The sequence below is a fragment of the Ischnura elegans genome, chromosome 8, assembly GCF_921293095.1.
Source record: "Ischnura elegans chromosome 8, ioIscEleg1.1, whole genome shotgun sequence".
Taxonomy (NCBI): Eukaryota; Metazoa; Arthropoda; class Insecta; order Odonata; family Coenagrionidae; genus Ischnura; species Ischnura elegans.
This window is the reverse complement of record NC_060253.1, coordinates 113,553,222-113,575,530: the sequence shown is the minus strand read 5'-3', so window position 1 is coordinate 113,575,530 and position 22,309 is coordinate 113,553,222. Positions and strand designations below refer to the sequence as shown.

At 31.7% G+C, this 22,309-nt stretch overlaps 1 protein-coding gene and 1 long non-coding RNA gene across 2 annotated transcripts in view; both read right to left on the bottom strand.

The window, feature by feature from the left end:
* LOC124164280 (potassium voltage-gated channel subfamily H member 4) overlaps positions 1 to 22,309 on the bottom strand; it is a 561,414-nt gene that overhangs the window by 217,635 nt on the left and 321,470 nt on the right. The gene's annotated exons all lie outside the window — the stretch shown is intronic.
* Positions 20,054 to 22,066, bottom strand: LOC124164284. The gene is made up of 3 exons (XR_006866013.1): positions 21,022 to 22,066; positions 20,260 to 20,918; positions 20,054 to 20,134 (listed from the first exon to the last, which is right to left on the bottom strand). It is a non-coding gene; the product is annotated as an uncharacterized LOC124164284 (long non-coding RNA).

Below are 22,309 nucleotides of genomic sequence, written 5' to 3'. Positions count from 1 at the left end.
AACACTGTTTTACAGCGGAGATGATAAAAAAACGAATTCACAATAGAAATGGGATTTATTTACAGAACACAGTTTTAACGCAGAGATGATGAAAATACGCTTCCCACAGCAAAAATTAAATTTTAATAGATGAACACTGTGTTAGATTGGAGATGATAAAAATACGAAATCACCAGCAGAAATTAAATTTTGATTACAGAACACAATTTAAGAGCGGAGATGAAAAAAATTACGAATTCACTATAGATATGAAATTATTATTAAAGAACACAGTTTTACCGCAGTGATGTTGAAAATACGAATTCCAAAACAGAAATTGAATTTTCATTGATGAACACTGTTTAAATCGGAGATGAAAATTATACGAATTCACAATAGAAATGGAATTTTTATTAAAGAACAAAGTTTTACCGTGGAGATGATGGAAATAAGAATTGCACAGCAGAAATTAAATTTTTATTGATGAACACTGTTTTAGAGAGGAAATGATAAAAAAAGGAATTCACAATAGAAATGGGATTTTTATTACAGAACACAATTTTACCGCGTAGATGATGAAAATACGAATTCCACAGCAGAAATTAATTTTTTATTGATGAACACTGTTTTAGAGCGGAGATGATAAAAATACGAATTCACAATAGAAATGGGATTTTTATTACAGAACACAGTTTTACCGCAGAGATGATGAAAATACGAATTTCACAGCAGAATTTGAATTTTTATTGATGAACACTGTTTTAGAGCGGAGACGATAAAAATACGGATTCACAATAGAATTGGAATTTTTTTATAGAACATAGTTTTACCGCGGAGATGATGAAAATACGAATTTACCAGCAGAAATTAAATTTTTATTACAGAACACAGTTAAGAGGGGAGATGAAAAAAAATACCAATTCACAATAGGAATAGAATTTTTAATACAGAACACAGTTTTACCGCGGTGATAATGGAAATACGAATTCCAAAGCAGAAATCGAATTTTTATTGATGAACACTGTTTTAGAGCGGAGATGAAAAAAATACGAATTAAAAATAGAAATGGTATTTTTATTACAGAGCAAGTTTTACAGCGTTGATGATAAAAATACGAATTCCAGGGCAGAAATTATATTTTTAATGAAGAAAACTGTTTTAGAGCGGAGATGAAAATAATACGAATTCACAATAGAAATGGAATTTTTATTAAAGGACACAGTTTTACCGCGGAGATGATGAAAATACGAATGGCACAGCTAAAATTAAATTTTTTTTATGAACACTGTTTTAGAGCGCAGAATAAAAAAAGTACGAATTCACCAGCAGAAATTAAATTTTTATTACAGAACACAGTTAAAGAGCGGAAATGAAAAAAAAATACAAATTCACAATAGATATGGAATTTTTATTAAAGAACACAGTTTTACCGCAGTGATGTTGAAAATACGAATTCTAAAGCAGAAATTGAATTTTCATTGATGAACACTGTTTAAATCGGAGATGAAAATAATACGAATTCACAATAGAAATGGAAATTTTATTAAAGAACACAGTTTTACCGCGGAGATGATGGAAATAAGAATTGCACAGCAGAAATTAAATTTTTATTGATGAACACTGTTTTAGATCGGAGATAATTAAAAAACGAATTCACAATAGAAATGGGATTTTTATTACAGAACACAATTTTACCGCGTAGATGATGAAAATACGAATTCCACAGCAGAAATTAAATTTTTATTGATGAACACTGTTTTAGAGAGGAAATGATAAAAATACGAATTCACAATAGATATGGGATTTTTATTACAGAACACAGTTTTACCGCAGAGATGATGAAAATACGAATGGCACAGCAGAAATTAAATTTTTATTGATGAACACTGTTTTAGAGCGGAGATGATAAAAATACGAATTCACAATAGAAATGGGATTTTTATTACAGAACATAGTTTTACCGCGGAGATGATGAAAATACGAATTTACCAGCAGAAATTAAATTTTTATTACAGAACACAGTTAAGAGTGGAGATGAAAAAAAATACGATTTCACAATAGGAATAGAATTTTTATTACAGAACACAGTTTTACCTAGGAGATGATGAAAATACGAATTCACCAGCAGAAATTAAATTTTTATTACAGAACACAGTTTAGAGGGGAGATGAAAAAAAATACCAATTCACAATAGGAATAGAATTTTTAATACAGAACACAGTTTTACCGCGGTGATGATGAAAATACGAATTCCAAAGCAGAAATCGAATTTTTATTGATGAACACTGTTTTAGAGCGGAGATGAAAAAAATACGAATTAAAAATAGAAATGGGATTTTTATTACAGAGCAAGTTTTACCGCGTTCATGATAAAAATACGAATTCCAGGGCAGAAATTATATTTTTAATGAAGAAAACTGTTTTAGAGCGGAGATGAAAATAATACGAATTCACAATAGAAATGGAATTTTTATTAAAGGACACAGTTTTACCGCGGAGATGATGAAAATACGAATTGCACAGCTAAAATTACATTTTTTTATGAATACTGTTTTAGAGCGCAGATTAAAAAAAATACGAATTCACCAGCAGAAATTAAATTTTTATTACAGAACACAGTTAAAGAGCGGAGATGAAAAAAAATACAAATTCACAATAGATATGGAATTTTTATTACAGAACACAGTTTTACCGCAGTGATGTTGAAAATACGGATTCCAAAGCAAAAATTGAATTTTCATTGATGAACACTGTTTAAATCGGGGAGGAAAAAAATACGAATTCACAATAGAAATGCAATATTTATTAAAGAACACAGTTTTACCACGGAGATGATGAAAATACGAATGGCACAGCAGAAATTAAATTTTTATTGATGAACACTGTTTTAAAGCGGAGATGATAAAAATACGAATTCAAAATAGAAATGGGATTTTTATTACAGAACACAATTTAAGAGCGGAGATGAAAAAAATATACGAATTCACAATAGAAAAGGAATTTTTATTACAGAAAATACTTTTACCGTGGAGATGATGAAAATCCGAATTACAAAGCAGAAATTAAATTTTTTTTATGAACATTGTTTTAGAGCGCAGATTAAAAAAATACGAATTCACCAGCAGAAATTATATTTTTATTACAGAAAACAGTTAAAGAACGGAGATGAAAAAAAATACGACTTCACAATAGATATGGAATTTTTATTACAGAACACAGTTTTACCGCGGAGATGATGAAAATAAAAATTCCACAGCAGAAATTAAATTTTTATTGCTGAACACTGTTTTAGAGCGGAGATGATAAAAATACGAATTCACAATAGAAATGGGATTTTTATTACAGAGCACAGTTTTACCGCGTAGATGATGAAAATAAGAATTCAACAGCAGAAATTAATTTTTTAATGAAGAAAACTTTTTTAGAGCGGAGATGAAAATATAAGGAATTCACAATAGAATAATAATTTTTATTAATGAACACAGTTTTACCGCGGAGATGATGAAGATACGAATTGCAATGCAGAAATCAAATTTTTTTTATGAACACTGTTTTAGAGCGCAGATTAAAAAAATACGAATTCACCAGCAGAAATTTAATTTTTATTACAGAACACAGATTATGAGCGGAGATGAAAAAATACGAATTCACAATAGAAATTTAATTTTTATTACAGAAAACAGTTTAAGAGCGGAGATGAAAAAAACACGAATTCACATTAGAATTGGAATTTTTATTACAGAACACAGTTTTACCGCGGAGATGATGAAAATACGAATTCCACAGCGTAAATTAAATTTTTATATCGGAACACTGTTTTAGAGCGGAGATTATAAAAATACGAATTCACCAGCAGAAATTAAATTTTTTTACAGGACACAGTTTAAGAGCGGAGATGAAAAAAAATACGAATTCACTATAGAATTGGAATTTTTATTACAGAAAACAGTTTAAGAGCGGAGAAGAAAAAAACGCGAATTCACAATAGAATTGGAATTTTTATTACAGAACACAGAACACGTGGAGATGATAAAAATACGAATTCCATAGCAGAAATTAAATTTTTATTACTGAACACGGTTTTATAGCGGAGTAGATAAAAATATTAATTCACAAATGAAAATTGAATTTTTTTTACCGAATAATATTTAGTGCGGAGATGATAAAAACAGGAATAGACACATAGAAATGTAATTTTTTTTACAGAACACATTTTATATGCAAAGGTGAAAAAAATACGAATTCACAATCGTTTGGAATTTGGAATTTTTGTTACAGGACACAGTTTTTATGCGGAGATGATAGAAATACGAATTTGCCAACAGCTAATAATTTCTTATTGCTGAATACTGTTTTGGAGCGGAGATAAGAAATAGTAATTCGCAAATAAAAATTGAATTTTTATTACAGAACATAGTGTTAGTGCAGGGATGTTAAAAACACGAATTGACACATAGAAAAGAAATTTTTATTACAGAAAACAAATTTATAGCAACCACGATTGAAATACGAATACACAAGCAGAAATTTAATTTTTATTACTGATTACACTTTTAGAGCAAAGAGGATAAAAAGAAAATTTCACAAATAAAAATTGATTTATTTATATTAGAAAACTGTTCAATTGGGGAAGTAAAAATAAAAACATTCTCATGAAGAAATTAAATTTTTATAACAGTAAATGGTTTTCCCCTCCCTCCACCTCATAGTAGTTCACCACCCCATATAAAATGTTCTGTAAAATGAATTAAATTATGTGTGTCAATTTTTCTTTTTATCATCTCCGCATTAAAACTGTGTTCTGTAATTTCAATTCAATTTTAATTTCTGAATTAGTATTTTTATCTCCTACACTCTATAACTGCGTTCAGTATTAAAAATATAATTTCTGCTGGCGAATTCGTATTTTTATCATCTCCGCTCCAAAAATGTGTTCAGTAATAAAATTTTATTTCTGCTGGGGAATGCGTATTTTTAACATCTTTATTTTCAAACAGTGTTTAGTAATAATGATTTAATTTTTTCTGGGGAAATCGTATTTACATCATCTCCGCGGTAAAATTGTGTTCTGTAATAAAAATTCCATTTCTATTGTGATTTGTATTTTTTTTCACCTCCGCAAATAAACTGTGTTCATGTGAATTTGTGAACTGTGAAATTGTGTTCTATAATTAAAATTCAATTTTTTTTGCGAATAAGTATTTTTATCCTCTCCTCTCTTAAACTGTGTTCAGTAATAAAAATTTAATTTATCCCGGTGAATTCGTATTTTTATCATCTCCGCAGTAAAACTTAGTACTGAAAAATGTTAAAATAATGGAGTTAACATAAGTGGAACAAGTTTACTTTAAGAGCTTAGTCCTGTAACAACAATACGTGAGAAAAAGTATATACATTTCATGATACAAGTTGTCATGTAAACATAACAACAATAAAGAACTGGAGAAAATATAGAATATTTAAAGTGTTTAGATTACAAATTCAACACCCTCACTTAATCTAACAACTGACACTGCGTACAACATAAAATTCAAGTATTTAAATACAGTAGTTTGACACAGTTTAACAATTTGTCTCCAGATTTACACTGAACAATATTTTATTATTTGGTCAGTCAACCAACTCCCAAGTTTGATTACAAGTTAGGGCTTCCATTTCTTCATGGCCTGTTTCCACATATTTTTAGCAGTTCGGCCTAAAGCGTCATTCACATTTTGTGGATCTTGTTCATTAATAATAACAACAAAATTTTGAGCACCATCCCGAAATAAGAAGGAAAAATTGTCATACTCACATTCATCATTTCTTTGCCTAGTAGGGTATCTATCACCTATTAGTACTGGCTGTAGGGGTTCCATGCCGAAATCTTTGACTTGACCCTGGTCATCACCACTCTTTTTACTGTTATCAGATTCATCAAAAATTTCCACAGCACCTTCAATACTATTCACAGGGACTAAACTTTGATGGTGAACTGCAGTGACCGACACAATTTCAGAAGTATTGTCTTTTTCTGAATTGGGTACTTCATATTTGGAATCAGATTCAATAATAACAGCATCACGAGTAAAGAGAAGTGTTTTATGATCATCAGCAAGAACACAACGATACCCCTTAGTATTTTCTCCATATCCTACAAATATGCATTCAACAGATTTTTTATCTCGTTTATTATGCTTTACATCAGGAATATGAACTTGTGCCCTACTTCCAAAAATTTGCAAATGTGACACATCAACTTTTTCACCAGACCATATTTCCTCAGGTACTGCATTTTCTACGGCAGCAGTTGGACACCTATTTTTTATATAAATAGAAGTATTCATAGCTTCGGCCCAAAACTCCTTAGGTAATCCTGAATCAAATAGCATGCATCTAACACGTTCAATTAGAGTACGATTAGTACGTTCCGCCACTCCATTTTGTTGGGGTGTGTGTGGAATGTTTTTTTGATGAACATTTTTATCAGAACATTTTCGAACTGATGACTAGTAAATTCACCACCATTATCAGTCCTAATTATTTTCAAAGGTTTACCAGTATAGTTTTCAGCCATTGCCTTGAACTGCAAAAATTTAGAGAAGGCCTCACTTTTTTCTTTAAGCATATAACCAAAAGTTTTTCGACTAAAGTCATCTACAAATGTCAGACAATATCTAGCACCTGACCAAGATTGTTTTTCCATCGGTCCCATTATATCAGCATGAACAAGCTCTAAAAGCTGTTTGGCTCTTTTAGCCTTACACTTAGGAAACTTAGTAACCGTCTGTTTACCTTCTAAACATATGATGCAAGGGTCTGAATATTCCTTATTGAAAGCGATCCCATTTACAAGACCTCCCTGAAGTAGGCGTAAACCTTTTCGATTTAAGTGACCTAAACGTCTATGCCATAGAACATGATCGATTGCACTCACCAACGTGGACCTCACTTGCTCTTTATCCTGGCTATATTGATCAGCGATATAAAGGCCTCCTACAAGAGTTCCAGACAGTCTAGGTGCAATATCTATGGAAATAAGACTTTCATCATACACTTTACAACCATATTTGCCAAACATTACAACATAACCCTTTTCAGCAATTTTTGAAACAGATAAGAGGTTAGAAGTTAACGAAGGTACATTTAACACATCTTTAACCGTCATCGGAATATTTTCATTCGAACATTCAAAGTTAACATTAATATCACCAATGCCATCTGAAATAATTTTACTACCATCAGCAACAGTAATATCTTGATAGCAATTTTCATGAAAATCAACCATCATACTTCTGTTGGGTGACATATGATTAGTGGTTCCAGAGTCCAAAACCCAAGAAGCTTTTGATATAGAAGTTATCGTGGTTAACAAAGTAGATTGTTTAGGAACACGCACAGAGTTAGCACTTTCACTAACATTTCTATTTAATTTATTCTTTGACCTACTTGACCTTTTTGGGCAGTCAGGACGTATGTGTCCTTCCTCATTACAACCGTAGCATACCACCTTAGCATTTTCTTTCTTTGGTCTCCATTGCTTCTTCTTAGCACCTTGAGACAGCAATGCACATGACACTCTTGACACTTCAGTTTTCTACGAGCACTTTCCTCCAGAAAAGCAATCTTAACTTCGTCCGAAGCAGGAGTCGTCTTCTTGTCTCGCGTCAGCATCATGACAAGAGTCTCATAACTCTCATCAACTCCGTTCATCAGAGCAAAAGAAAGGTACTTGTCCTCGATGATTTCACCCATGTCGAGTAATTTACGATGAGTTGCAATTACTTCATTAATAAAATCTTCTATGCATGGAAATTGAGATTGACGGCTGTTGAACAGTCGTCTTGTTAAATCGAAAACGTGGCTCATACTTGACCCTTCAAATGCAGCTCGAAGACTCTCCCAGGCCATTTTAGCGGATGTAGCAGTTTGGACATGAACATAACAGGAAGATTTAACTCTCAGGCATATTTTGGCTGACGCCCGCAAATCTCTATCCCGATTACTGTCCGTCACCGTCTCATTACCACTCACAATATCCCATAATCCCTCTAACATGAGGCTCATTTTCATAGCGAATTTCCACGTGCCGTAATTTTGTTGGCCTTCTAATTTGTCAATATTAGGTACAGAAGTGGAAATCGTCACTGGGCATGCCGCCAAACTATCTTCGGGCTTCCGGGGCTTCCCCATGTTCACTGCGTTAATAACGGACTATATAACACTCAATAAAGAAAAAATTTCACGTTATCTGCGTCCATAACCTGTTAAAATAATGGAGTTAACATAAGTGGAACAAGTTTACTTTAAGAGCTTAGTCCTGTAACAACAATACGTGAGAAAAAGTAAATAGTCATTAAAGTAAGTTGTCATGTAAACATAACAAAAACAAAAAAAATGGAGAAAAGATTTAAAGATATTTAAAGTTGTTAGATTACAAATTCAACAAAAAAAAATACCATTTCCAAGTATAACTTTTCACCTCCAAACTGCAACTGTGATTTGAAATAAAAATTAAATTTATATATGTATATATAAATTTATCAACACATATATATGTATATATATGTGTTGATATCATCTCCCTATTAAAACTGAGTTCTGTAACAAAATATTAATTTCTGCATGCGAATTCGTATTTTTATCATCTTTGCAGTAAAACTGTGTTCTGTAACAAAAATTCCGTTTCTATGTGTGAATTTTTTTTTTTACCTCCCCAATAAAACAATGTTCTGTAATAAAAATTAAATTTGTATGTATCAATGAAATTTTTATCATCTCCGCATTAAAACTGTGTTCAATGTGTGTGTTTTCTGTGTTTTCTGTGTTTTCTGTTTTCAAAAACTGTGTTTTCTGTAATAAAAAATCAATTTTTATATGTGATTTTTTATTTTTATCCTCTCTGCACTAAAACTGAGTTCAGTGATTAAAATCAAACTTCTGCATGGGAATTCGTATTTCCATCGTCGCTTCAATAGAACTGTTTTCTGTAATAAAAATTTAATTTCTTTGTAGCAAATCGAGTTTTTATTATCTCCATACTAACACAGTGTTCTGTAATAAGAATTCAATTTTTTTACGAATTAGTATTTTTATCATCTCCGCTCTTAAACTCTGTTCAGTAATAAAAATTTAATTTCTGCTGGGGAATTCGTATTTTTATCATCTCCGCAGTAAAACTCTGTTTTGTGATAAAAATTCCATTTCTGTGTGTGAATTCGTATTTTTCTCCACCTTCCAATTAAAACTGTGTTCTGTTATAATAAAAATTTCTGTGTCAATTCGTGTTTTTATCATCTCTGTCCTGAAATTGTGTTCTGTAATTAAAATTCAATTTTTTATGTTAATTAGTATTTTTATCCTCTCTGCTCCAAAACTCTGTTGAACAAAAAAAATTTAATTTCTGCTTACGAATTCGTATTTTTAGCATCTCCGGAGTTAAATTATGTTTTGAAATAAAAATTGCATTTCTATGGGTGAAACTGTGTTCTGTAAAAAAAATTAAATTTCTATGTGTATAATCGTATTTTTATGATATCCACACTAAAACTGTACTGTAATAGAAATTCAATTTCTATTTGTGAATTGGTAATTTTGTCATCTCCGCTGTGTTCAGTAATAAAAATTTCGGATGGAAAATTCGTATTTTTATCCTGTCCGCAGTAAAACTATTTACTGTTATAAAAATTCAATTTCTTTGTGAGAAATTGTTTATTTTTACTTCTCCAATTAAACTAATTTCTGTGATAAAAAATCAGTTTTTATTTGTGAATTTTTATTTTTATCCTCTCTGCTCTAAAACTGTGTTCAGTGAAAAATCGAACTTCTGCATGGGAATTCATATTTCCATCGTCGCTTCAATAGAACTGTGTTCTGTAATAAAAATTTAACTTCTATGTGTCAATTCGTGTTTTTTATTATCTCCATTTTGCACTGTGTTCTGTAATAAGAATTCAATTTTTTGCGAATTAATATTTTTATCATCTCCGCTCTTATTTTGTGTTTTGTAATAAAAATTTAATTTCTGCTGGGGGAATTCGTATTTTCATCATCTCCGCGGTAAAACTGTGTTCTGTAATAAAAATTCCATTTCTATTGTGAATTCGTGTTTTTTTTATCTCCGCAAATAAACTGTGTTCTGTAATAAAAATTCAAGTTTTATTTGAGAATAAGAATTTTTATCATCTCCGCTCTAAAACTGTGTTCAGTAATAAAAATTTAATTTCTGCTGGCGGATTCGTATTTTTATCATCCCCGCAGTTAAATTGTGTTTTGAAATTAAAATTCCATTTCTATGGGTGAATTCGTTTTTTTTTACCTCCCAATAATACTGTGTTGCGTAATAAAAATTAAATTTCTAAGTGTCAAAGCGTGTTTTCATGATCTCCGCACTAAAACTGTACTGATAGAAATTCAATTTCTACTTGTGAATTGGTATTTCTATCATCTCTGCTCTAAAACAGTGCTCCGTAATAAAAATTTAATTTCTGCAGGCAAATTCGTATTTATATCATCTACGCTGTAAAACTGTGTTCTGTAATAAATATTCCATTTCTATGTGCGAATTTGTTTTTTTTTAACCTCCCCAATATAACTGTGTTCTGTTATTAAAATTACATTTCTATACATCAATTCGTGTTTCTATCATCTCCGCACCAAAATTGTGTTCTGTAATAAAAATTCAATTTTTATTTTTGAATTAATATTTTTATCTTCTCCGCTCTAAAACCGTGTTCTGTAATTAAAATTAAATTTCTAAGTATCAATTCGTGTTTGTATCATTTCTGCACTAAAACTGTGTCATGAAATAAAAATTCCATTTCTATGGTAGAATTCGTTTTTCCCCCCCCCTATAAAACTGTATTCTTTAATAAAAATTAGATTTCTATGAGTCAAATGGTGTTTTTATGATCTCCGCACTAAAGCTACTGCAATAGAGTTCAATTTTTATTTGTGAATTAGTAATTTTATCCTCTCCGCTCAAGAACTGTGTTCAGTAATTAAAATTTTAATTTCGGTTGGCAAATTCGTATTTTTATCATGTCTGCAGTTAAACTGTTTATTGTTATAAAAATTCACTTTCTTTGTGAGATGTCGTTTTTTTCACTTCCTGTTTTCTGTCATAAAAATTCAATTTTTATTTGTGAATTAATATTTTTATCTTCTCCGCTCTAAAACCGTGTTCAGTAATAAAAATTTAATTTCTGCTGGCGATTTCGTATTTTTCTCATCTCCGTAGAAAAACTGTGTTCTGTAATAAAAATTCCATTTCTTTGTTTGAATTCGATTTTTTAAATCCCCAATAAAACTGTGTTCTGTTATAAAAATTAAATTTCCTTGTGTCAATTCTTGTGTCCATCATCTCCGCACTAAAACTGTGACCTGTAATTAAAATTCAATTTTTGTTTGTGAATTATTATTTATATTTACTCCGAACTAAAACTGTGCTCTGTATAAAAAATTTATTTCTGCTGCCGAATTCGTATTTTTACCATCTCCACTCTAAAACTGTGTTAAGTAAAAAAAATTTTAATTTCTGCTGGTGAATTCGTATATTTGTCATCTACGCAGTTAAACTGCGTTCTGTAGTAAAAATTCCATTTCTATTTGTGAATTCGTATTTTTTTCCACCTCGGCAATTAAACTCAGTTCCGTAATAAAAATTAAATTTCTATGTACTTATGCATTTTTTTATCATCTTCGCACCAAAACTGTGTTCTTAAATATAATTCAATCATTATTTTTCAATCAGTATTTTTATCATCTTCGCTAAAAAACTGTGTTCAGTAATAAAAATTTATATTCTGCCGGAATATTCGTATTATTATCATCTCCACTGTTAAACTGTGTTTGGCAATGAAAATCCTATTTCGATGTAGGAATTCGTTTTTTTTCAACTCCCCAATAAAACGATGTTCAGTAAAATAAAATTAATTTCCGTTGGAGTATTTGTATTTTAATCATTTCTGCAGTAAAACTATGATCTGTAATAAAAATTTCATTCCATGTTTGAATTCTTTTTTTTTCACCTCCCCATTGTTCTGTTATAAAAATTAAATTTGCTTGTGTCAATTCTTGTTTTCATCATCTCCGCACAAAAACTGTGATCTGTAATAAAAATTCAAATTTATTTGTGAATTAATATTTTTATCTTCTCCGCCCTAAAACCATGTTCAGTAATAAAAATTTAATTTCTTCTGGAAAATATGTCATTTTATCATCTCGGTAGAAAAACTATTCTGCATTATAAATTCATTTTTTTTCTTCATCGCATTAAAACTGTGTTCTGTAATAAAAATTAAATTTCTATGTGTCTATTCGTGTTTTTATCGTCTCCGCACTAAAACTGTTCTGAAATAAAACTTCAATTTTTTATGTGAATTAGTATTTTTTCATCATCTCCGCTCTTAAACTGTGTTCAGCAATAAAAATTTAATTTATCGTGGCGAATTCGTATTTTTATCATCTCCGCAGTAAAACTAAGTTTTGTAATAAAAATTCCATTTCTAAGTATAAATTCGTTTTTTTTCACCTCCCCAATAAAACTGTGTTCTGTTATGAAAATTAAATTTCCTTGTATCAATTCTTGTTTTCATCATCTCCGCACTAAAACTGTGTTCTGTAATAAAAATTAATTTTTAATTGTGAATTGGCAATTAATACTTACTACGAATTAAAACTGTGTCCTGCAATAAAATTCCACTTCTATTGTGATTTCGTATTTTTTTTTCATCTCCGCATATAAACTGTGTTCTGTAATAAAATTTTTATTTCTTTGTGAATTCGTACATTTTTTCACCTCCGCAAATAAAATTTGTTTTGTAATAAAAATTCAATTTTTATTTGTGAATAAGTATTTTTATCATCTCCGCTCTAAAATGTGTTCAGTAATAAACTTTTAATTTCTGCTTCAGTGTTCGTATTTTCATCATCTCCGCGGTAAAACTGTGTTCTGTAATAAAAATTCCATTTGTATTGTGAATTCGTATTTTTATCATCTTCGCTCTCAAACAGTGTTCATCAATAAAAATTTAATTTCTGCTATGGAATTCGTATTTTCATCATCTCCGCGGTAAATCTGTGTTCTGTATTAAAAATTCCATTGCTATTGTTGATTCGTATTTTATTTTTCATTTCCGCTCTTAGACTTTGTTCTGTAATAAAAATTTAATTTCTGCTGGTGAATTCGTATTTTTATCATCTCCGCTCTAAAACAGTGTTCAGCAATAAAAATTTAATTTCTGCTGGGGAATTCGTATTTTTATCATCGCTGCGGTAAAACTGTGTTCTGTTTTAAAAATTCCATTTTTATTGTGAATTCGTTTTTTTTTAATCGCCGCAAATAAACTGTGCTCTGTAATAAAAATTCAATTTTTATTTGTGAATTAGTATTTTTATCATCTCCGCTCTAAAACTGTGTTCAGTAATAAAAATTTTATTTCGGTTGGGAAATTCGTATTTTTATCATGTCCGCAGTAAATATATTTGCTGTTATAAAAATTCAATTTCTAAGTGAGAAATTGTTTACTTTTACTTCCCCAATTAAACTGTTTTCTGTAATAAAAAATCAATTTTTATATGTGATTTTTTATTTTTATCCTCTCTGCACTAAAACTGAGTTCAGTGATTAAAATCAAACTTCTGCATGGGAATTCGTATTTCCATCGTCGCTTCAATAGAACTGTTTTCTGTAATAAAAATTTAATTTCTTTGTAGCAAATCGAGTTTTTATTATCTCCATACTAACACAGTGTTCTGTAATAAGAATTCAATTTTTTTACGAATTAGTATTTTTATCATCTCCGCTCTTAAACTCTGTTCAGTAATAAAAATTTAATTTCTGCTGGGGAATTCGTATTTTTATCATCTCCGCAGTAAAACTCTGTTTTGTGATAAAAATTCCATTTCTGTGTGTGAATTCGTATTTTTCTCCACCTTCCAATTAAAACTGTGTTCTGTTATAATAAAAATTTCTGTGTCAATTCGTGTTTTTATCATCTCTGTCCTGAAATTGTGTTCTGTAATTAAAATTCAATTTTTTATGTTAATTAGTATTTTTATCCTCTCTGCTCCAAAACTCTGTTGAACAAAAAAAATTTAATTTCTGCTTACGAATTCGTATTTTTAGCATCTCCGGAGTTAAATTATGTTTTGAAATAAAAATTGCATTTCTATGGGTGAAACTGTGTTCTGTAAAAAAAATTAAATTTCTATGTGTATAATCGTATTTTTATGATATCCACACTAAAACTGTACTGTAATAGAAATTCAATTTCTATTTGTGAATTGGTAATTTTGTCATCTCCGCTGTGTTCAGTAATAAAAATTTCGGATGGAAAATTCGTATTTTTATCCTGTCCGCAGTAAAACTATTTACTGTTATAAAAATTCAATTTCTTTGTGAGAAATTGTTTATTTTTACTTCTCCAATTAAACTAATTTCTGTGATAAAAAATCAGTTTTTATTTGTGAATTTTTATTTTTATCCTCTCTGCTCTAAAACTGTGTTCAGTGAAAAATCGAACTTCTGCATGGGAATTCATATTTCCATCGTCGCTTCAATAGAACTGTGTTCTGTAATAAAAATTTAACTTCTATGTGTCAATTCGTGTTTTTTATTATCTCCATTTTGCACTGTGTTCTGTAATAAGAATTCAATTTTTTGCGAATTAATATTTTTATCATCTCCGCTCTTATTTTGTGTTTTGTAATAAAAATTTAATTTCTGCTGGGGGAATTCGTATTTTCATCATCTCCGCGGTAAAACTGTGTTCTGTAATAAAAATTCCATTTCTATTGTGAATTCGTGTTTTTTTTATCTCCGCAAATAAACTGTGTTCTGTAATAAAAATTCAAGTTTTATTTGAGAATAAGAATTTTTATCATCTCCGCTCTAAAACTGTGTTCAGTAATAAAAATTTAATTTCTGCTGGCGGATTCGTATTTTTATCATCCCCGCAGTTAAATTGTGTTTTGAAATTAAAATTCCATTTCTATGGGTGAATTCGTTTTTTTTTACCTCCCAATAATACTGTGTTGCGTAATAAAAATTAAATTTCTAAGTGTCAAAGCGTGTTTTCATGATCTCCGCACTAAAACTGTACTGATAGAAATTCAATTTCTACTTGTGAATTGGTATTTCTATCATCTCTGCTCTAAAACAGTGCTCCGTAATAAAAATTTAATTTCTGCAGGCAAATTCGTATTTATATCATCTACGCTGTAAAACTGTGTTCTGTAATAAATATTCCATTTCTATGTGCGAATTTGTTTTTTTTTAACCTCCCCAATATAACTGTGTTCTGTTATTAAAATTACATTTCTATACATCAATTCGTGTTTCTATCATCTCCGCACCAAAATTGTGTTCTGTAATAAAAATTCAATTTTTATTTTTGAATTAATATTTTTATCTTCTCCGCTCTAAAACCGTGTTCTGTAATTAAAATTAAATTTCTAAGTATCAATTCGTGTTTGTATCATTTCTGCACTAAAACTGTGTCATGAAATAAAAATTCCATTTCTATGGTAGAATTCGTTTTTCCCCCCCCCTATAAAACTGTATTCTTTAATAAAAATTAGATTTCTATGAGTCAAATGGTGTTTTTATGATCTCCGCACTAAAGCTACTGCAATAGAATTCAATTTTTATTTGTGAATTAGTAATTTTATCCTCTCCGCTCAAGAACTGTGTTCAGTAATTAAAATTTTAATTTCGGTTGGCAAATTCGTATTTTTATCATGTCTGCAGTTAAACTGTTTATTGTTATAAAAATTCACTTTCTTTGTGAGATGTCGTTTTTTTCACTTCCTGTTTTCTGTCATAAAAATTCAATTTTTATTTGTGAATTAATATTTTTATCTTCTCCGCTCTAAAACCGTGTTCAGTAATAAAAATTTAATTTCTGCTGGCGATTTCGTATTTTTCTCATCTCCGTAGAAAAACTGTGTTGTTCTGTAATAAAAATTCCATTTCTTTGTGTGAATTCGATTTTTTAAATCTCCAATAAAACAGTGTTCTGTAATAGTAATGAACATTTTCATGTGTGAATTAGTATTTTTATCATCTCTGCTCTAAAACTGTGTTCAGTATAAAAAATTCCATTTCCATGGTTGAATTGGTTTGTTTTGACCTCCCCAATTAAACTGTTTTCTGTAATAAAATTTAAATTTCTATAATTAATTCGTGTTTTTATCATCTCCGCAGTAAAACTGTGTTTTGTTATAAAAGTTCAATTTTTATTTGTAAATTAGTATTTTATCATCTCCGCTCTAAAACTGTTTGGTTATAAAGATTTTATTTCTGCTGGTGATTTCGTATTTTTATCATGCACGCAGTAAAACTGTGTTCTGTAATAAGAATTCCATTTCTTTGTGCGTATTTGTTTTTTTCACCTCCCCAGTAAAACTGTGTTCTGTAATAAAAACTAAATTTCTATGTGTCCATTCCTGTTTACTTGGTATCTCCACAAAAATTGTTTTTATAGCAAATAAATTCACTTCTGGAGTGTCATTTTGCATTTTTTTTATCTCGCATTTTAATCGTGTTAGTAGAAATTAATCTGAATCTTTGGTGTAATTTCGCATTTTTTTATCTCGCCCTGAAATCGAGTTATTAGCATTAAAATTCAATTCTGGAGTGTTATTTTGCATTTTTCATGTCGCATTGAAATCGTGTTTCTAGCAATAAAATTCAACTCTGGAATAATCATTTCTCATTATTCTTAACTCGCATTTTAAATCATTTTTCTAAAAATAAAATTCAATTCAGGAGATTCTTTTTGCATTTTTCTTTCTTGATCTGCAATCGTGTTTCTAGACCTAGAAACTTGACCTGGAGTGTTATTTCGCATTCTTTTACCTCGCCATGAATTCGTGTTTCTAGCATTAAATTCTAATTATGGAGTGTCATTTTGCATTTTTCTCATTTCGCCCTGAAATCGTGTTTCTGCTCAATAAAAATGAATTATGGGGAGTCATTTCGCATTTTTCATACCTCGCAATAAAATCGTATTTCTAGCAACACAATTGAATTCTGGAGTGTCATTTTGCATTATTTTATCTTGGACTAAAATCGTGTTTTTAGCAATAAAATTCTATTCTAGTGTTATTTCGCATTTTTTTTATCTCGCCCTGAATAAGAATAAAACTCAATTCTCAAGTGTCATTTAATTTTTTCTTACCTCGCACTGAAATCGTGTTTCTATAAATAAAACTTAATTCTGGAGGGTTATTTCGCATTTTTTTAATCTGCCCTGAAATTTTTTTTCAGCATTAATATTCAAGTCAGGTGTGTCTTTACTCTTTTTTTTTAATATCGCATTGAAGTCGTGTTTCTAGCAGTAAAATTCAATTCTGGAAAAGTCATTTCGCATTTATTTATGTCGCACTGAAATCGTGTTTCTAGCAATAAAATTCAATTCAGGAAGGTCATTTCGCATTTTGTTAGCTTGCGCTGTAATCGTGATTTTACAATTTAAACTAAATCTGTAGTGTTATATTGCATTTTTTCATCTCGCCTTGTAATTGTATTTTCAGCATTAATACTCAATTCTGGAGTGTTATTTCCCATTTTTGTTCATCTCGCTCTGAAATCGTGTTTCTAGCAATAATATTCAACTTGGGAGTGTGATTTCGCATTTTTTTTACCTCCCCCTGAAATCATGTTTCTAGAAATTAAGCTAAATTCTGGAGTGAAATTTCAGTGCGAGGTAAGAAAAAGGTTCAATGGCACTCGAGAATTGAATTTTATTCCTAAAAACACCTTTTCAGGGCGAGATAAAATGATGCGAAATGACACTGTAGAATTATAATTTGTTGCTGGAAACTGGGTTTCAGTGCGAGATGAAAATGAATGCTAAATGACACTCATAAATTGCATTTTATTTTTAGAAATACGATTCCATGGTGATATAGAATAATACGAAATGACACTCCAGAATTCAATTGTGTTGCTAGAAATACGATTTTATTGCGAGGTATGAAAAATGCTAAATGACACCCCATAATTCATTTTTATTGAGCAGAAACACGATTTCAGGGCGAAATGAGAAAAATGCGAAATGACACTGCAGAATAAAATGTTATTGCTAGAAACACGATTTCTGTGCGATATAAAAAATGCTAAATAACACCCAAGAATTGAATTTATTTGTTAGTAATACGATTTCAGTGCGAGATAAAAAAAGCAAAATGACACTCCAGAATTGAATTTTATTGCTTGAAACACGATTTCAGTGCGAGGTAAGAAAAAATTAAATGAAACTTGAGAATTGAGTTTTATTCTTCTTCAGGGCGAGATAAAAAAAATGCGAAATAACACTAGAATAGAATTTTATTGCTAAAAACACAATTTTAGTCCAAGATAAAATAATGCAAAATAACACTCCACAGTTGAGATTTGTTGCTAGAAACATGATTTCAGGGCAAGATAAACAATGCGAAATGACACTCCTAAAATGACTTTTATTTCTCCAAACTGGATTTCGGCGCGAGATTAAAAAAATGCGAAATGACGCTCAAATTTGAATTTTATTAATAGAAACACGAATTCAGGGCGAGATAACATACGAAATGACAATCCTGTATTCAATTTTATTGCTATGAACACGATTTCCTTCGAGGTTTAAAAAATGCGAAATGACACTCCGTTATTGAATTTTATTGAGTAGAAACACGATTTCAGGGTGAAATAAGAAAAATGGGAAATGACACTCCAGAATTGAATATTATTGCCAGAAATACGATGTCATTGCGAGATAAAAAAATGCGAAATAATACTCTAGAATTGATTTAGTTTAGAAACACGATTTCATGGCGTGGTAAAAATTCATAATGACACTCAGCGTTGAATTCTATTGCTATTCAGTGCTCGGTAAGAAAAATGCGTATTAACATTCCAGAATTGAACTTTATTTTTGATCCAAGGGATGAATAGGTAGATATAAGGAAACCATAATATACACATAGCAAAACGTTTATTCAAACTGAAAAAATAAAATAATTCACATAAAGAACAAGTGTGGCAATGAAAATTGCTTACAAGCATGAGGGGCCAGCAAACAGGAGATGAAAAAATAGCACAAAGATACATCAAGTACAACAATTGTTTGAGTTGTAAATTTGAAAAAATATTAACACGGAACATTCGTTGCAACCCTTTGTACAAGATGAAACATTATTCAGGAAACCAAGTCTGCATCATCAGCCACGTCCTGACAGGAGAAAAGAAGAACTCAAGTTTAAAAGTTATGCAAAAATATATCCTTTCGTAAAATCTGAATAGAGCTCTAACCCTTTTACTTGGACCATGGGTCCGTCAGTCTTCTGTGAAGTGTAGTTTTTATACAAATTCTAGTAATACAAATGAACGTAGAGGACAGAAGGGCAAAAGGATAATTCCTTTCATATCCATTCTACTCCAGCCTACTCTACTTTCATACATATCCTATTCGTAGAACCATGATTAGGAATTATATTTTACACAGGGGCTTTGTGATGATGGTGATTCCTTTAAGGTTAACACAAACTCCTTATTTCTTAGTTTCTACCCGCTTAATTTCTTCCACTTGATGTGGTTTTCAGGTGCTAAGAAGACCTCCAGTGAACAGAGGGAGGTGATGCTGGATTTCATGATAGAGAATGGTGACCTGGCTTGTGACCGAATTAGTGGGCCACAGTCACGATTGAGGAGGACAGGGCTGTGGAGGGAGTTAGCAGATCTCCTCAATTCCTGCCCAACTGGAGGGAGCATGAGAAGTGGTCAAGGGTAAACTTCAACACTGCTTATGATCGAATCACCACGTACAGGTATTTAAATGGTATTTCCTGTTTTATCATAGTCATGGATGGGCTGGCGGTCAGATGTGACACAGAAGGCCGTCAAGATCATGAGGTCGGCCCAGCAAACCGGGGGAGGGCCTCCTTCGCTCGTGCCACTGACTGCCCTAGAAGAGAAGCTAATTGCTTTTATTGGGGAAACGGCAATTAGTGGCACTCCGGGAGTCGTGGACCCTCTTCAAGTGAGGCACCCTATCCTATATCGTAGCAGTGAGGGTAATATCCAATATGGTGTAAGTTTGCTTAATTTATCACGTTTCAGATTGTCACGGTTCTGCCTGATGCCCATCACAATCGAGGAGGAAGACTCTTCCACCTTAGGAAATGCTTCCACCTCCTGTAAAAAAGAGGAGGATTTGTGGTGAGTGATGGTTCAACCATCAGTATAAAGACTTCTAAAAATTATCTCATTTGCCATTTTATTGATACCCATTGATTAGAGTCAATATTTGGGCAAATTACCTGACAGCGGCTTCAGTGATAAGGTTTCTCATGTGAGAATTTTATTTTCCCTCTCTTTAGATCTCTTCTGATCTCGATGAAAAGGAGGAGAGGGCCTTGTCTGCGAGTGAGGCGATGGCAGATGCTATGAAGAGAATAGCATCAGCTGTAGAGATTGTGGCGAGGAATTCGGAGGAGACGAGGAAATCCTTGGACAGCCTCACCTCTTTTGTTACGGAGATGTAAGTGGTACAGTTAGACTGCTAAGCAACCTTTCATAGAAACAAAACTGACCTTATGTTGAAGGCGTCTGTTAATGTCTCCCCTCACCGCTCTTGCTTCTAGAAGCAGGGCCCTAGCCCCTAGTTCCTGGCGGTGGTCTTTCAATTTCATCCTCCATATTCCATAATTCTCCATTCCTCCATAATTCATCATCTCCATATGGAACTCCACCTAGCATACACGTCTTTTGCAGGACGCTACAAGCATTGACAAATTGGTATACTTTGCTAGGGTCATACTCCGTTTTCCTGGCTTCGAGAAGGCATCTAAACCTTCCCTTCAACAATCCAATCCACTGCTGAACGTGCCTTCACATGAAGGCGAGTGAAACGTGCCTCCGGTGTGACTTCTGCTGCATGGGGTATGGAGCCATGGCTCATGTGGATAACCACAATCACCTATGGAATTATTTTACACAGAAATGAGAGATTCATTTAGAAAGAAATTTTCTCGAAACCGTCAAGAAATTTTCATAACAGACTTACTTTAAGAAATACTAACCTAGCAACCAATATCTCTCACCCGTAGACCAAAATTTTTCCAGCTTCTGGCGAATGGCGGAATTAGCCCACACAAAAGAGTCAAAAGGCTGCTACCCGGGTATCTTGCCAAAATATTATAAATTTTGAAATCTGGGTAGCTAACCTGAAAGTGGAGGATGTTCCACAAATGAAATAAGTCAGCCAACCATGCATGATAACATGTTCATTCGTCTATTGCAAAATGATGTAACTTTCTACATATTTGCACAGTATTTGAATGGAATAGCTTTCTGTTCACATATATGTGCTTTTCCTCCGTTGAAGCTTTTATGGCTATATGGGTGCCATAAACATACCCCAAAACACCAGGCATCCCTGCATTTTGGTAGTTCCTGGAAATGTGGAAACCTTTTTTATTAATGAATGCTCTTTTAGCTTTTCCGGATAAAACAACATCTTAGGAAATAGATATTTTAACCTATCATTTGCTAAACTAAGCACTCATTATTTTTTGGTATCATTTGCTAAAATAGCACTCATTATTTATTCTAACGCATCATTTGCTGAGGTAAGCAAGAATTATTTATTTTAACTTATTATTTGCTAAAGTAAGCTATTCATTCTTTGTTTGAAGTAATATTTGCCAAAGTAAGCAAGGGAAATGAAATCAAGGAGAAGACTTTTGGTTTCAATATGCCCAGATAAAAATCAGTATGCGGCTATTTGCTGATGACATAGCACTCATAGACGAGACAGAGAACGATTTCTTTGACAAATATGGAAGGACAATGGCCAGATATCAGCTGAAAATCAACAAAAAGGAAAAAGAAGGTATGCAGAAAAAGAGAGGCAAACATTAACCTGGAGAAGCATAAGCTTGAAGAGAGTTTTCTTAACCGGGAAGCCAAATTAGCTTCGATGGATGAAGTAAGAAGGAAATAGTGAGTAGAATAGCGCAGAAAAAAAGAGTTTTCTACAAAAAGAAGAATCTTCTTACAGTTAAAAATAAAAGCATAGAAGTAAGGGAACAATTCATCATATGGTTTCATGGAGCATCATGGAGTATGTTTCTCTATGGAAGCGAGGCTTGGACGATGACAGCAGCAGAGAATTCAAGAGTGGAAGCATTTGAAATGTGGTGCTACCGAAGAATGATGGATAGAAAATGTGTTATAGACCGTGTAAGTAACGAGGAGCTTCTTAGAAGAGTGGGAGAAGATAGAAGTCTTCTTAAGCAGAGGACGGAGCAGCTTAGTTGACCACATTCTGAGACATGATGGCCTGATGAAAACAATCCCAAAAGGACA